Raw genomic sequence first — 14238 nt, forward strand, 5'->3', positions numbered from 1 at the left:
CTTTGCAACAAATTAATGAAATAAATACAATAGATATAATACAAACAAAATAAATACTACAACAAATTGGAGAAAAATTTTTTATTGAAAAAAAGATGTTTCGAACATAGTAATAAAAAAAGTCGTAGTACAATTGGCGTAAATGCCTATTAAATAAAGTAAAAAAAAACAAAACTTCACAGTTCATTTCATAGTTATATATCGATGAGATCATGCTATTGTGGTATTAATAGCCAAATATTCAAAGAAATTTCGTTAAATCTTCTTTACAGGTCTCATAGTTGTCATGAATGAAAATTATTTTATTCACATTGTGAGGACTCAGCTGAGATCTTTTATTTGTTATGGTGAGACCAGCAATAGAGAACACACGCTCACTTGGTGTGCTGGTTGCAGGAATGCATAAAACTTTTACTGCTAATGTAGATAATAAGGGCATTGCCGTTGCCTTTTCCTTCCAAAAAGTTAAGACATCTTCACTTGATGATATACTTAATAGCAAATGACATTCCGCTTTTAAACTCATATTTTTCGAACTTGTAGAGTACTTTTGGGCAAGTTTTAATATTTTACTGGCAGATAGAGATTGATTATTATTCTGGTCGTCGATTATTTGTTCAGTATCACCAACTAGGTCTTTGTACATTTTTATTCAAAACTCGACTTTTGTAAAACATTTTTGCGAACAATATTTCAAAACACAATCCAATGCGCTGAATCGCGGATCCAGTAAAGCGGCACAAACTAATATGTCAGTAACAGGAAATCTATAGTCTAATTTGCTTTTTATATTAAATTTCAATTGCTCAATTAGAGTTAAGTTCATGTTTTTTTTGTCAGATCACTATCATCATGCTCTAAAATTGACATAATCTCAGTTCTAATTATCAATGCCAGAGATATTGACGGATATGAATCGCCCGAAAGGATGCTCACAGCTTCTTTGAATTTTTGTAAAAAATCTTTTAAGTTATATAAAAGCTGTGCCTCCTTTTCTAGTAATATTAAATCATTTTTCTTGTTTGCTGAGAGTAATTTATTTATTGTCGTCCTCTGACAGCCAACACTGTCTAGTAGAGCTAAAACGCTGTGCCACCTAATAATTATGAATTAAATAATAAAATTAAAACAAAAAGTTTTTGAAAAATGTACTTAAAGCAAAATATGTAGTGAACATGGTCAATGAAAAACTTTTTTATTTCAAATTTACCTATTTGGGACCGAGTTTTTAAGCGTGACGTTTCGTTTGTCTACCAAACTACCTCGTAAGTCCTACAGATTATTTACATTTATGTAAGATTCTAATGGAACATCATCTAGCGGACCAAATTCGTCATCGTAATTTACCCATGCGTCATCTTCGGATGCAAGGAGTTCTTCCAAATTATCTATCTTTGATAAAACTTCTTTTTGTAGGTCATCAGCATGACATCTTAAAACATGAGTCTTGAAACGTAAGGCACTTACAATGCTTTTGCATTTTACAATTAAATTTTTTAATTCCGGGACGGAATTGTGGCCATCTACATTCAGTAAGTTATGTAGGCCATGTCCAAGGCAGAAATGGTTGTTAATACACCCTAAACCAATGGCTTTTTTAATGTTACTTCCTTGATCAGTAATTATGAAATTAGATCCCAATTGTAGTTTAAACATATGTATTTGTTATTTCTTCGAGTTCACTTAAAATATTATTTGCTGTGTGAGATTTTGAAATATATTTTGTTTCTAATGTTAAGTGTTTCATTTCAAAACTCTTTGTCAAATAATGAAACGTAAAAGTGATATAACTCCTTCTTCGGAAGTTATCCGTCCACAAATCGAATGTTAATGCGAAATGTTTTTGTCCGGATATTTTACTGGCAACAACCTTAAGAAGGGTCTCATATACATCATCCATTGCTATTGTTGATAGGGTTTTGTAGTGTGGAATATCATCATCAGCAACTACAACTTTGTATTTTTTAAGGAAGTCTTTCATTCCATTATGAGTAATTATATGGAAAGGAAGCAAATCTCTTGCCAACCACATCGCTAGGTCTCTTCCCAGCACCCATTTTTTATCTACTATAGACTTTTCCTGCCCACTTTTATGGAAAAACTGGTTACTGATCCACTTGGTGACTATGAAGTACTCTGAGAACAAATTTCGCATACATTGTGTTCATTTTTTAAATGACGCGCTAAGTTTCCTGTTGAGCAGTTGTTACTAAATGATTGAATCTGAGCACTAGAAAAAATTCAAAAACTTTTTTGTGTAATAAAAACTATATACTGCACTCGTTACCATGCAAAAAGTAATGATGTTTCTGTTTTTCCAAACATAGATTACAAAAAACCTTTTCCTCGTCAACAATGTTTTTATTATCTACCATCAAAACTCCAAAATAGTTCCATACTTTACTCTTACAATTTCCACACAACCGCTGAAGTTTTATTGAATAATCTTTCACTGACTTATCCATCTGTTAACTGTAAGAAATTATTAATTTTTTGCTAATAGGTACACTTCATTAACAAACTTACCTTGAATGCTACTATGCAACAGTGACGAGCGACATTAATTAATGGAATATAAGTACATACATACTTACATATGTATGTATCGCTTGTTAAGCAACTAAGCTTTCTTAGGTTTTATTTTACTACAACCGAATGATCAACTGAAATAATGAAAAATACATGTGCACCAAATCCAAAATCAGCTGACAAATCTGTAGATGGGACAATGGTAATTTTCAATCGATTATTTAGCGATTTCATTTCAAACGATATTCATAATTTGCTTTTTATCATGGAAATAATTTTAGATTGTACCAAATGTTATGGTACGCCGAACCACGCCGCCGCGCCATTTTCTTGTTAACTCGGCGGCGGCGGCGGCGTGGCTCGGCGGCGTAAATGTCTAGTTCAGAGTATGCCCCAACCAAATCGAGAGGTAAGAAATTTCAAAAATGTATCTATATTGTACATATATGAGCGTAAATACAACACGTATTTCCATACAAATGTACATATGTAAACACATACGGGCCTAGCCAAGCACCACTGGTCTCGACTATGTAAGTGTAATCATAGTTATAGGCAATTCCTCTAATGTCCTAAAATACTCGTTTTTAATTCTATTTTCCGAATATGTATGGCGCGTGCCTTTAAAAACAATATTTTCTTTGTTTTAATAAAAAACATTGTATTTCCTGAAATTAAAAATTCACTTTCACACGTAACATGGTGCATGGTGGAGTATTTTAAGACATTTTCCGTGAAATTTGGTGCACGTTTTCGGAAAAGCCACTCTCCTAAACATTTACCACTATTATTCTTGGTAGCAAAATGTTGCAAGAATATAAATATATGTTAATACTCCTCCCCGAAATACAACTAAAAGCGAATATAACATTAATATAATACAATGGCAAATGTTGTACAACTTATTTAACATACTAATGTGGGCAAGAAATAATAAGACTTTTTAATATAAATTTCGCACAAAAACCTATGCGTCGAAATATTTTTTCTCTAGGTTGGTATGACTTTCATTGACATCTGTGCCAAATGTCACGTCAAACAAAAAAAAAAAAGAAATGTGGTGTCGTGGGACACCAGGTAGGAACGAAGTTCCTTCGGATAATGTAGAATCGATACAATTTGCAAAAAAAATTGTGCTTAATTTTATGTAGGTTGTCCTGATTTTTCTCTCAAATTTCGCTGATTAGTTTTTATTTACGTACAGATAAGTATTAAGAAAACTCTACTGTCGTCCTACTGCCGTCGGCAAATATAGGAAATATTCAAGTTAGCGGGAACGACAACTGTCGGCCGGCAGTCGTGTAGTCGTGCAGCTGTCAAAATAACAGTGTCCATAAGAACGTCTGTATTTTTATATTTGACAGATATAGTTTGCAGTCTGTCGCGCTCTATGTGTTCCGCACTTCACCCAAAACTAATTTGCATACACAATAATGTTACAGCTTTTCGTGCCTAATTATTTTGCAAAACCTAAAGGTAGGCTATAACTAGCGATCTTACAGTCTTTTTCTTACGTGTTATTTCTTACGGGTTATTTCTTAGGGGTTTTTTCTTACGGTTTTGCTATCACTTTTTTCAGTTAGGTCCCGCAGCAAAATCCCTATCCAAGCCTGCCGTAAGGAACTTCGTTCCGAAAAACAAAAATTATTCAAGAAAGAAATTCCATTAAGTTTAGTGTGAAAGTTTTGAAAACATTAGGGCATAAGAAAAGTGAAAGCACGATTGGTTCCGAAATCACTAAATTTTTCTGAAAAGTGAAATAATGCTTTCCGACTACCAGGTTGTAATAAAACGTATTATTACTGGCGATGAGTCTTGGATCTATGCTTACGACCCGAAAACAGACAAGCAATCGGCCGATTATCGTGGCAAAGGTGAGCTGAGGCCGAAAAAATCTTTGTCGTGGTGGTGGCAGGTAAAAAATCAAGGTTATGTTGATCTTTAATTATCGAGGTGTGGTGCACTCCGAATTCCTTCCAAACCCAAACTGTCAAAAAGGAATACTATTTGAGTGTTTTGGGTCTTTTGCGCAAAACTATTCGTAAATATAGGCAGGAAATATGGGCCCATAACTGTTGGTTTTTGCACCACGATAATGCACCGTACCATACTGCATTGATTCTTCGTAAGTTTTTCGTATTCGCCTGATTTATCTCCGTATGACTGGCTATTCAGTAAACGACCACCCCGGGGAATCCATTTTGAGTCACATTCAAGACTTTAGCAACTGTTGCCACAAATATATTGGGGCTAAAGGGGGTTACTTTGAGGGGAAGATATAGATTTTGAACAAAAAATTAAGGGTTTTAAAATTATGAAACAAGTCTTTCTATTTTTTTACTCATTGTGTACACTTGTAACACTAGGCCTGTTTTATTTGACCAGCAAATTAAGCTATTAGCTTATTTTGTATGGAAGACTTAGCCAACATAATTATGTTGGCATGTCATAAGGTATCATACCTTGTATATTGAACTAGAGGAATTGCCAGTTCATCGCTTATTTTTCATTCACAATAACTATGATTTTTCTAAAAAAAAAGTCGTTGGCAATAACGATAAAGTTCATTTTGACAGATGAAAATGTAAACAAACCAAAAATAAAAAAATTTGTGTTTTGTTCAAGTTAAAATTCATACAAATATGAACATTTGATATAATTTTTTTGTATTAATATATATATGTAGTAATTTAATATCAAGTTTACAAATTGAATAATTCAAACTAACCTTTTCTCCACATCAGACATTTTGAAAAAATTGAATATCAGCTGACTGTTCCCGCCCGCATTGCTAACACACTTCGTTTTTAAGCGAAAATATGAAATAAGCTAAGTGCGTTTTATTTGTTTATGGTTTAGCTATTGGCTTCTGATTGTCAAATAAAACACGCCTAGTGTTATTTTGTCAATTCGAAAGTTATGCCATTTATCGTTATACAGAAAATACAAATTTTCTAGAATCCAATATGCAGTAAATACTTTGATGATATGTACTTTATATGTTTAAAAGCATTATGTTATTTTGCACTTGATAAGTTATTGTTCATTATTATTAAAATATCGTTTATAGTGATAAAAATAATGAAGATACCATATTGCCAATCGTAACCAAATGTTGCTTTCAGCAGTAAATGGTTACTATGGTCCAGTGAGCTCAAAAATAACATATTTTCTTTCCGCGATGAATTCGATTCTGTTTTAGTTTTTTCTCAAGTTAACACATGATTAATTACGACCACTGGCGCGTACAATTCGGTCTTCGGTTTTCGATCATCTTAATGTGTCTCGTTGTGCCGTGAAAGAAGAAAAGTGAGTGTTCATTATTAGAAACGGCTTGAATCAGCTTTTCTAACGAAGTATCCGAAAGGTCCCCAATCGGCTACTCAAAAACTGAAAGGTATTTAAACACGAGTTTTTCATTTGTAAAGAGGCAGTCTGACCATTATGGAGAATTTCGAAACGTAGATTACAAGCCAAGAAGAGGTAAAAATTACCCGACGTCTAAAAATGAGGACAAAGATATTGTTTCCACAGCTCAGTGTAGGTTAGGTTATCTAAAAAACTCGTGTTGGTATCTAAAAACCTCCTATAAACCGGATCATAAAACCATTAGAAATGGTATAAAAGCCTTCCACGGATTTGCTGAGACGGCTAATATCAGTTTCGGCTATGTCTTCTGGTGAGACTTCCGAGATGTTTCGGCCTTAGTCGTTCAAAAGCTGAACAATGTAGAGGAGAGAGCCTAGATGTTTCCATCTCACTCTCTTTAAGGGGCTATACCAGTGTGACGCATGAAAAATTAGGCGATTTTCGTGAATTTTTTTTAAAGAAAGTACTAGACTGAATGTTTCGACATTCTATGGACATAATAAAGTATATTTTTAGCTATATAAGGAAAATTTTTTTTTACAAAAATATTGAAAAATAACGGTGTTACTGCTGTCTGCGGAAGTGTCGAAAAAAAAAGTGCCTCAACTGCTGGCATGATTCCGGTCGATTGAGTAGCTGAAACAAAAAAATTCAAAATGTTTATTAAACTTAAATATATTTTCTATACAATGAACACTACGATCTTTGGAAAATATCAAAAATTAAGCAAATGGTGTAATTTGGAAAAAAAAATCGTTTTTTTACGAAAAAAATGGTCGTTTTTTTTATTGCCAAATTGACAATTTTCAACCAATCAAAAAGATCGTAGTCCATTGTATAGCAAATGTATTCAACTATATCCAGTTTTAATTTGAAGTCGATCGGTCAATTTCTCGCTGAGTTATAATGTCAGCAATTTTGAAAAATGTCGTTTCGAGAAAAACGCGTTTAAAGTTTCACTTATGTATATATATATGTTTGCACCTCTGAGTGGTCGCTATTTAGAACGCTGCCATTCCATAACTATTTAAGATACGACCTCGCCGAGTTCACAGGATATTTTTGAATATACATAAAAACAATCGAAAAAGCAAAAAAAAAAAAAATTTTTTTTGAAAGTGTCACACTGGTAAAGCCCCTTAATACAATTTTAGCAACTAACGTTCGACAAGATTTAAAGCCTTACCGCATAAATACCTATTGGTCAGTGTCCAGTAAAAACTCCTGCAAATGCGGAAGGATTAACTTAGCTCAAGGATAGTAGTACAGTAGATCTCTTGCGTTCTACTCTAGGCCAAAAAGACCTCGTAATCACATAGGCACTGGTCAGTGCTAGAACGCAAGACACCGACGGAGATTCAACTCGATCCCATTACAGCCTGATGATGAAGTAGCTTGATGCTGTTTCCACCATGGGCAGACACTCCTTGACTAGCTTTCAGTGCACAGTTAGGGAGCTCAGCGCTAGTACTGCCACTTAGCTGTCGGAGTGAATGCGAACCTCCCTGAAAGAAACTGTACGTCTACCGCCACCTTGATAGCAGACACTTCTCCAGGAAAAAAGTACAGGGATTTGGTTGCCTAAAGCTAAGGTTGACAGAGAGTGCTTACAGAAAACTCCCCGTTCAACCATCCCTACTAGCTTCGACCCATCCGTGGAAAACAAAGGAAAGAAAGAATTTCAGCGTGTACTTGTACAGACTCCTTCAGACACACAACTTCCCTGAGAATAAGAGCACCCTTCGAGGTCATACACCTACTGGCGATTTCTGTAGTCTCTTCGTACGCCTTCCAAAAGATGAATACACAGTACGACATTATTAGCTTGACTACGGTTTCGTAGATCCAAAACACTACCTTTTAATGAGAGTCTCTACCTATATCTCTTTGTAAATAAAACCATTTCAGTTTTAATTTGGTATTAACCTTTCGAGATATATTTGCACTGCCCCACTCTGCTACGACAATTCTGTCGCAAAGAAGATTTTATATGAAATGCTTAATGTTTGATCCCACCCCAAAGCTTTCGAGGGTCTGAATCACCGCCTCCAGCCACACATTATTGACAGCCCCCTCGATCTCGAGAAAGATGTCTACAGCGAATTCCCTATAATCCTAATGAAACTCTCCTAAGGCACTTATTCAACGGAATGTCAGCATCCAGGAGTAGTTTCAACAACTGTGGAGTGGGACTCTTCGCTAGAATGCGCGTCAGACGTGAGGACTCGTAGTTGTGGCAGCGCTTCACACTTCCGCAGAAGGCTCGGATTTGTTTAAAGTCAGCCTTGTGTTATACAGCGCCCATTCGTCGCAAGAACCGCACTGTGGGCTTTGTTGAAGTCTTCTGCTGCTCCAAAGAGGTGTCCCTTTGTCCTTCTGAGTTTTCAGATAACGAAAGCTTTCTACGGTAGTCTTACACACAGAGCTGAAAACCGCGACGAACTCATCAATCACGCCCGCCTTGTTCTTGTCGGGCGCTGTTTTAAAAGCTGATCGAAGCTTCCTGAAATAAAAGTCCCATATTCCGATTGGTATTCCTGAAGTTTATATAAGTTTTGCGCTCTGGGCGCTTCGCATCCAAGTTAAAAGAAAGAACTGTCGTCTAGAACCTTCCATGCAAAGATCAAATGAGCAGTTTCTCAAGAGACTAGCGTAACGTCAAGAGCCTCCGCTCTGTTAGCAGTAACTCAAATTAGGAAGTTTCCCCTATTACATGTAGAGAGGTTTTCACTACATACGAGTACAAAATCGAAAAGTGACTGATCTCTTGTTTTTGTTTCGGAGATTCCTCCGACAGTGTGCCTAGAATTGGCAACCGTGCCGTTTATTACGCCGGCTCTTCTGGGCTTGGTCTCTGCCTGAGCTCTTCTCAGCAAATCCGGGGATGGTGCGGCACATAGGCCAAGACAAGCCAGTGTTTTCCGGTACTGTCTTTTAGCCTAGCGCTGACGACATATTCGTTGCTGAAATTGGGTAAAAGGAAAACAGTAAGGCTGTTTCTGGCCAACAAACAAGCTCTGGTGATACGTGTATTACCTACTGCCTGGAGTGGTGGCTCTTTGTCCTTAATTCAGAGATGCCATTGCTGCTTAGCCATAGCTTTCAGATAAGGAAAATATCGGCTTCGTCTCGTCCTAAACGCAGCGGGAGATCGATGGAGACCGCCTTTGCGTGCTGGAGATTAACTTAAAGGATCTTCATCCTACAAACTCTTCTTCAGGATTTAAAGGATCTTCATCCTATCAGTCTTCTCCAGCAATAATGCGAGTTTCGCACCATGGTCTTTACCGAACCGATGCTCTTGCAAACGCTCGAGACTAAAAGTGGATCCATAAACAGGCGATTCGAACTCCTTACTTATCCGAGTGAATAGAGACGACTTCCTTTTTGGCACCTTATACTTTTTGCTCTGGCCTCACTGAAGGCAGCGTAGTATCCTAAGGATGACCTTCTGCAAGCCATAGCTTATGGCCTTTTTTTGTGGGAAGAAAAGGATTGCAACAGCGCAATATCTCTTCGATTTCTTCCGGGTTGGAAGGTTCGGCGGTTTTTCTACTATTGGAGTTTCTTCTGGGGTAGTTTTTGTCGTGATCACCGGTGATACATTGGCAGCCAACATGTCAAAGTCTATAGGTAAGTTAATACTTTGTATGTGCATCTTTGCCTCTATTATGGTTTGCAGCCTTTTATTCATAGATTGCACCAAAATTTCCTGTTAACTCTGCGCTCTCATAACTTCGTGTCTCCTTATCCCATAGATGTTCAACCACGTTTTGACGTTGTACAACAACCGTTCCTTTACTACTACTGATTCTGGTCATCATCCTAAATAAAGCAGTAGCCGCCCTTTAAGGGGCTATACCAGCGTAACACTTTCAAAAAAATTCTTTGCTTTTTCGATAGTTTATATGTATGTATATTCAAAAATATCCTGTGAAATCGGCAAGGTCGTATCTTGAATAGTTTTTGAATGGCAACGTTCTAAACAGCGACCGCTCAGAGGGGCAAACATATGTATGTATGAAACTTTAAACGCGTTTTTCTCGAAACGACATTTTTCAAAATTGCTGACATCATAACTCAACGAGAAATTGACCGATCGACTTCAAATTAAAAGTGGGTATAGTTGAATACATTTGCTATACAATGGACTACGATCTTTTTGATTGGTTGAAAATTGTCAATTTGGCATTAAAAAACGACCATTTTTTTCGTAAAAAAACGATTTTTTTTTTTAAATTACGCCATTTTCTTAATTTTTGATATTTTTCAAAGATCGTAGTTCATTGTATAAAAAATATATTTAAGTTTAATAAACATTTTTAATTTTTTTGTTTCAGCTACTCATTCGACCGGAATGATGCCAGCAGTTCAAGCACTTTTTTTCGGCACTTCCGCAGACAGCACATAACTCCGTTATTTTCCAATATTTTTGTAAAAAAAAAATTTTAACATAGCTAAAAATATACTTTATTACGTCCATAGAACGTCGAAACATTCAATCTAGTACTTTCTTTTAAAAAAAATTCACGAAAATCGCCTAATTTTTCATGCGTCACACTGGTATAGCCCTTTAAGTTGATTTTAGCTGCTGACGAAGTCAAATTATTATTTAATATTGCTAAGTGGTTCACTCTTTACATAATTCCATTATTTACATCATACAATGCAGCTCCTCCATGCTGAAAGTCTTATTTAATTTTCTATCTTCACGCGATTAGCTTTACGCCATATAAATCCAAATAAATTAAATTATGACTCTTAGGTAAAAATTAGTGAATCCTAAAATTCGTTATCACGGTAGATATACACTTTTGAATATAATAAACGTTTCGGAATTTTTCTCTCTAACGTTTGTGTTAGTGATGTAGAAGCTCTAAAATTGGGTGATTGCAAGAAGTTCCGAAAAGTTTGAGGGTGGAGTTTTGCAAGGCCATCTTACTCCGACAGCAGATGATTTGAGATTTTGTTTTGTGTAAAATGTTTTGGGCGTTTCAATACTATCAAGTCTTCCAACTCCACCAGTCTTTTTGAATTTTGCAATAGGCGTTTGGGCAAGAATAACGTTACCATTGATAACTGTATTTAAAGTGTTGCGTACGTGAACTAGTTTTTTTGACTGCTCAAAATTGAGACATTTGAATTTTTTGCAACTGTTAATCAAAATTGATTTATTGTTAAGATTAAAAACTTAACAAAATATATATAAGAATTTATTTTCGCTACTTTTGGTTGCAGTTTCCTCAACCTCAAAGCATCTCTCTGCACAATTTTTTTTGTTCACTGTTTATCATCTTAACTAATGTACATAAAATGGACAATTATGTTGCTAATGTTATGTCAGCGTTATTTGTTGTGATCCCTATTTAGTCTGGTACAATAGTTTCTTCATTGATATTCTATTATCAACTCCACTCAGTTGAATTAAAGTTAAAGCAATTCAACTTCCAATCAACCAAACTTTTTTTTGGTATTACAAACTTCAACTACATATTTGCGAAGTTTCGTTAATGTTGCCAACATATAAACTGAAGATTTGATACATAAGTATATAATCAAACAATTGAAATCAAAATTGCAGACTCATAAATTTTTTCGTTTTAGGTAAAGAATCGTTCGGTTGTTTTCTTTCACGGAATAAGATGAAGGAAGATTACCACAAACGCTCCGTTTCCTTGCTGACTGTAAAAAAGTATGTTCCTAGAAATAGAAGATTGGGGTTTTTTATTCTTCGAGGGCCTATATTTTAATTTTACTGTTTCCAAATGGTATGTTGCCTCGTCACGGATTTTACTCCATGAGCCCAACATTTTCAGCCTCTCAATATATTTGTTTCAGTTAAAATATTTTGACTCTCTAAGGAACCGCACGGGGACAAAAGTTGAAATCTGTAATGTCACAATATGTTGAATTTCGACTACGCTTCAATCGGAATTTTTTTGACGGATTGAGTTGTTATCGATAATACCGAATTTCAAAACTTCACCAAAAAGCAGTTGAGCTGAAATTATATCTTAAGATATCTCCGCACCAAAGTATTGAGACAAACGGGGATTGTAGAACTATTTTTTAGAGCTTCGACCATAGCGTTAGGGGTATTTGTTTGTATTTATGGCATCTTCGCTGTTCGACTTCTGAATGCAATAAAGCCTCTGATACCTCCTAAAGTTGCCTTTCAGGTTCTTAGTTTCTAACGGGTAATCCAAGTATATATCGATAGCTTTTTTTGACAGATCACGCGTGTGTCGTGTCAAGCTGTTATTTTTGCTCAGTATTGTTTGGCATGAAAACAGACGTATGCCTGAACAATGTTTACAAATCGTTCAACTTTTTAACGAAGATTCACATTCTGTGAAGAATTCGTTGAATTTTACAACGAAAATTCACGCTTTGTGAAGAATGTGTTTCAGGCGCTTCACTCAACTTATGATCAAGAGAATCGGTCTACTTAGCGTACTATTCGCAACACCATCACCCTTCTTGAGACTCAGCATTCATTAGTGAATAATATTCGACTGATTAGACCACGTCCAGCTCGCAAAGAAGAAAATATAGCAGCAGTAGCTGAGAGTGTAAGAGAAGACCTTCGTGAGTCGCTTCGGCGCCCTTCGCATCAACTTGGGCTGTCGTATGGAAAGACTTGGTGCATTTTACTTTGAGATCTTTAATGAAAATGGTAAAAAAATACAGCTTGTGCAAAAAGTCAAGCCGCTCGACCTTCTCAACCGGCATCGCTTCGCTCTTGGAAAGTTCCAAGAAGATACGATGTTTTCGGGCCAAATTTTGTTCAGCGATGATGCTCATTTCTTACTCAATGGGTATGTATACAAGAAAAGTTCAAGATATTCAAGAGCTGCCATTGCATCCAGAAAAAAACAACGGTTTGATGTGGTTTGTGGGCCGGTGAATCTATACGGTCTATATTGTTTTAAAAATGATGCCGTTGGGAACATTTGGTTTCAATAATTTTACGTTTTGGGCCGGTCGATTGGTCACCAAGATCGTCTGATACCACATCGTTAAATTTTTTGTCTTTTGCCTGTCATTAGTCGAAATGTTAAATTTTAAGTTTCTGTGTTTATTTTTTAAAAAAGTAGGAAACCTCGAAATGGATCACCATTAGTTTTCCCGCTGTGTATATCATGCAAAGCGGACGGTATAAATGATTACATTATTATATATATAAGTTTTTAACCCAAAATTTGAGGGACTCCATACTTAAAGGCAGGAACCATTGTATAAGAGGAGGGAAATATTTCTTTCATTTTTTGGCTACAAATCATAGTAAGCCAAGTGAAACATTATGTTTTAAAGTTATTGAGAATGATAAAAATCTGTTATAAAATAATGTAAATCTGGCATCACTATATTTCTTACACCTTTTATACTGTTCTTATGTATATTATATTCAATAAAGTCAGTCGTCATCTTACATTGAAACTGCGTGTACGTAACTCTGTTCCACAGGGTATGGGCCTATTGCTCAACAAGTTATTTGCCTATTGCTAAAAGTAAATCCATTTGAATTTAATTTTATTTAAAAGAAAATGGCGGCAGGTGCTCTTAGGTTTGCTTTTGAAAAACTTCGCAGACGTGAAAATTTCGATTATTGGAAGCGGAATGCGAAATCGTATTTGGTCCTAAAAAATTGCTGGAAAATAACGGAGAACGGTTTATCCGAAAATTCAACGGAAAAAGATCGCGACAGCAATGAACGGGCACTGGCGGAGATTACGCTCATGGTGGAGCCGAGTAATTTTTCGCATATTGCAAACGCAGTGACTGCAAAGGATGCATGGGATTCGTTAATGGCCGCGTATGAAGACAGTGGTTTAACTCGCAAGGTAGAGCTTTTAAAGAAGCTGGTGCAGTTAAGGCTGGAACAGTTTCAATCCGTACAGGATTATGTGAACGAGATGGTCATGACGTCAATCAAGTTGCAAAATGCAGGTCTGGACGTAGATGATAAACTGGAGGCATCATTATTGATTGCTGGGTTGCCTAATGAGTACCAAGCACTCGCTATGGCTGTGGAGAATTCAAAAGCGAAATTAACTGTCAATAGCGTTAAAAGTTTGTTGTTTCAACGCATTATATTCGAAGAATTTCCAACAGAAAAAGAATGACAAAAGTTCTGATCGGAAAAAGTTTCGTTGTTTCAATTGTGGTCGGGAAGGCCGTATGCGTAAAGAGTGTCGCAGGTCTCCGAAATCAAAGAAAGTAAATGAGAATGAAGGTAGAAGCAGGACGGCAATGTTTTCAAATTCGCTGTTAGCATTCTCAGAGCGGCGAAAATGTATGGTACGTTGACTCCGGCGCAACGTCACATATGACAAACGA

General features: G+C 36.1%; 2 long non-coding RNA genes across 2 annotated transcripts; one reads left to right on the forward strand and one right to left on the reverse strand.

Moving 5' to 3' along the window:
* Positions 1-2177: 2177 nt before the first annotated feature.
* On the reverse strand, positions 2178-2648 carry LOC126765807 (uncharacterized). Its single transcript, XR_007668600.1, has 3 exons — positions 2527-2648; positions 2288-2472; positions 2178-2230 (listed from the first exon to the last, which is right to left on the reverse strand). It is a non-coding gene; the product is annotated as an uncharacterized LOC126765807 (long non-coding RNA).
* A 4913-nt stretch (positions 2649-7561) lies between these two features.
* Positions 7562-10400, forward strand: LOC126765813 (uncharacterized). The gene is made up of 2 exons (XR_007668608.1): positions 7562-10014; positions 10239-10400. It is a non-coding gene; the product is annotated as an uncharacterized LOC126765813 (long non-coding RNA).
* The last annotated feature ends 3838 nt before the right edge of the window (positions 10401-14238 follow it).

Source organism: Bactrocera neohumeralis, unplaced genomic scaffold (assembly GCF_024586455.1).
Source record: "Bactrocera neohumeralis isolate Rockhampton unplaced genomic scaffold, APGP_CSIRO_Bneo_wtdbg2-racon-allhic-juicebox.fasta_v2 cluster11, whole genome shotgun sequence".
Classification (NCBI taxonomy): domain Eukaryota; kingdom Metazoa; phylum Arthropoda; class Insecta; order Diptera; family Tephritidae; genus Bactrocera; species Bactrocera neohumeralis.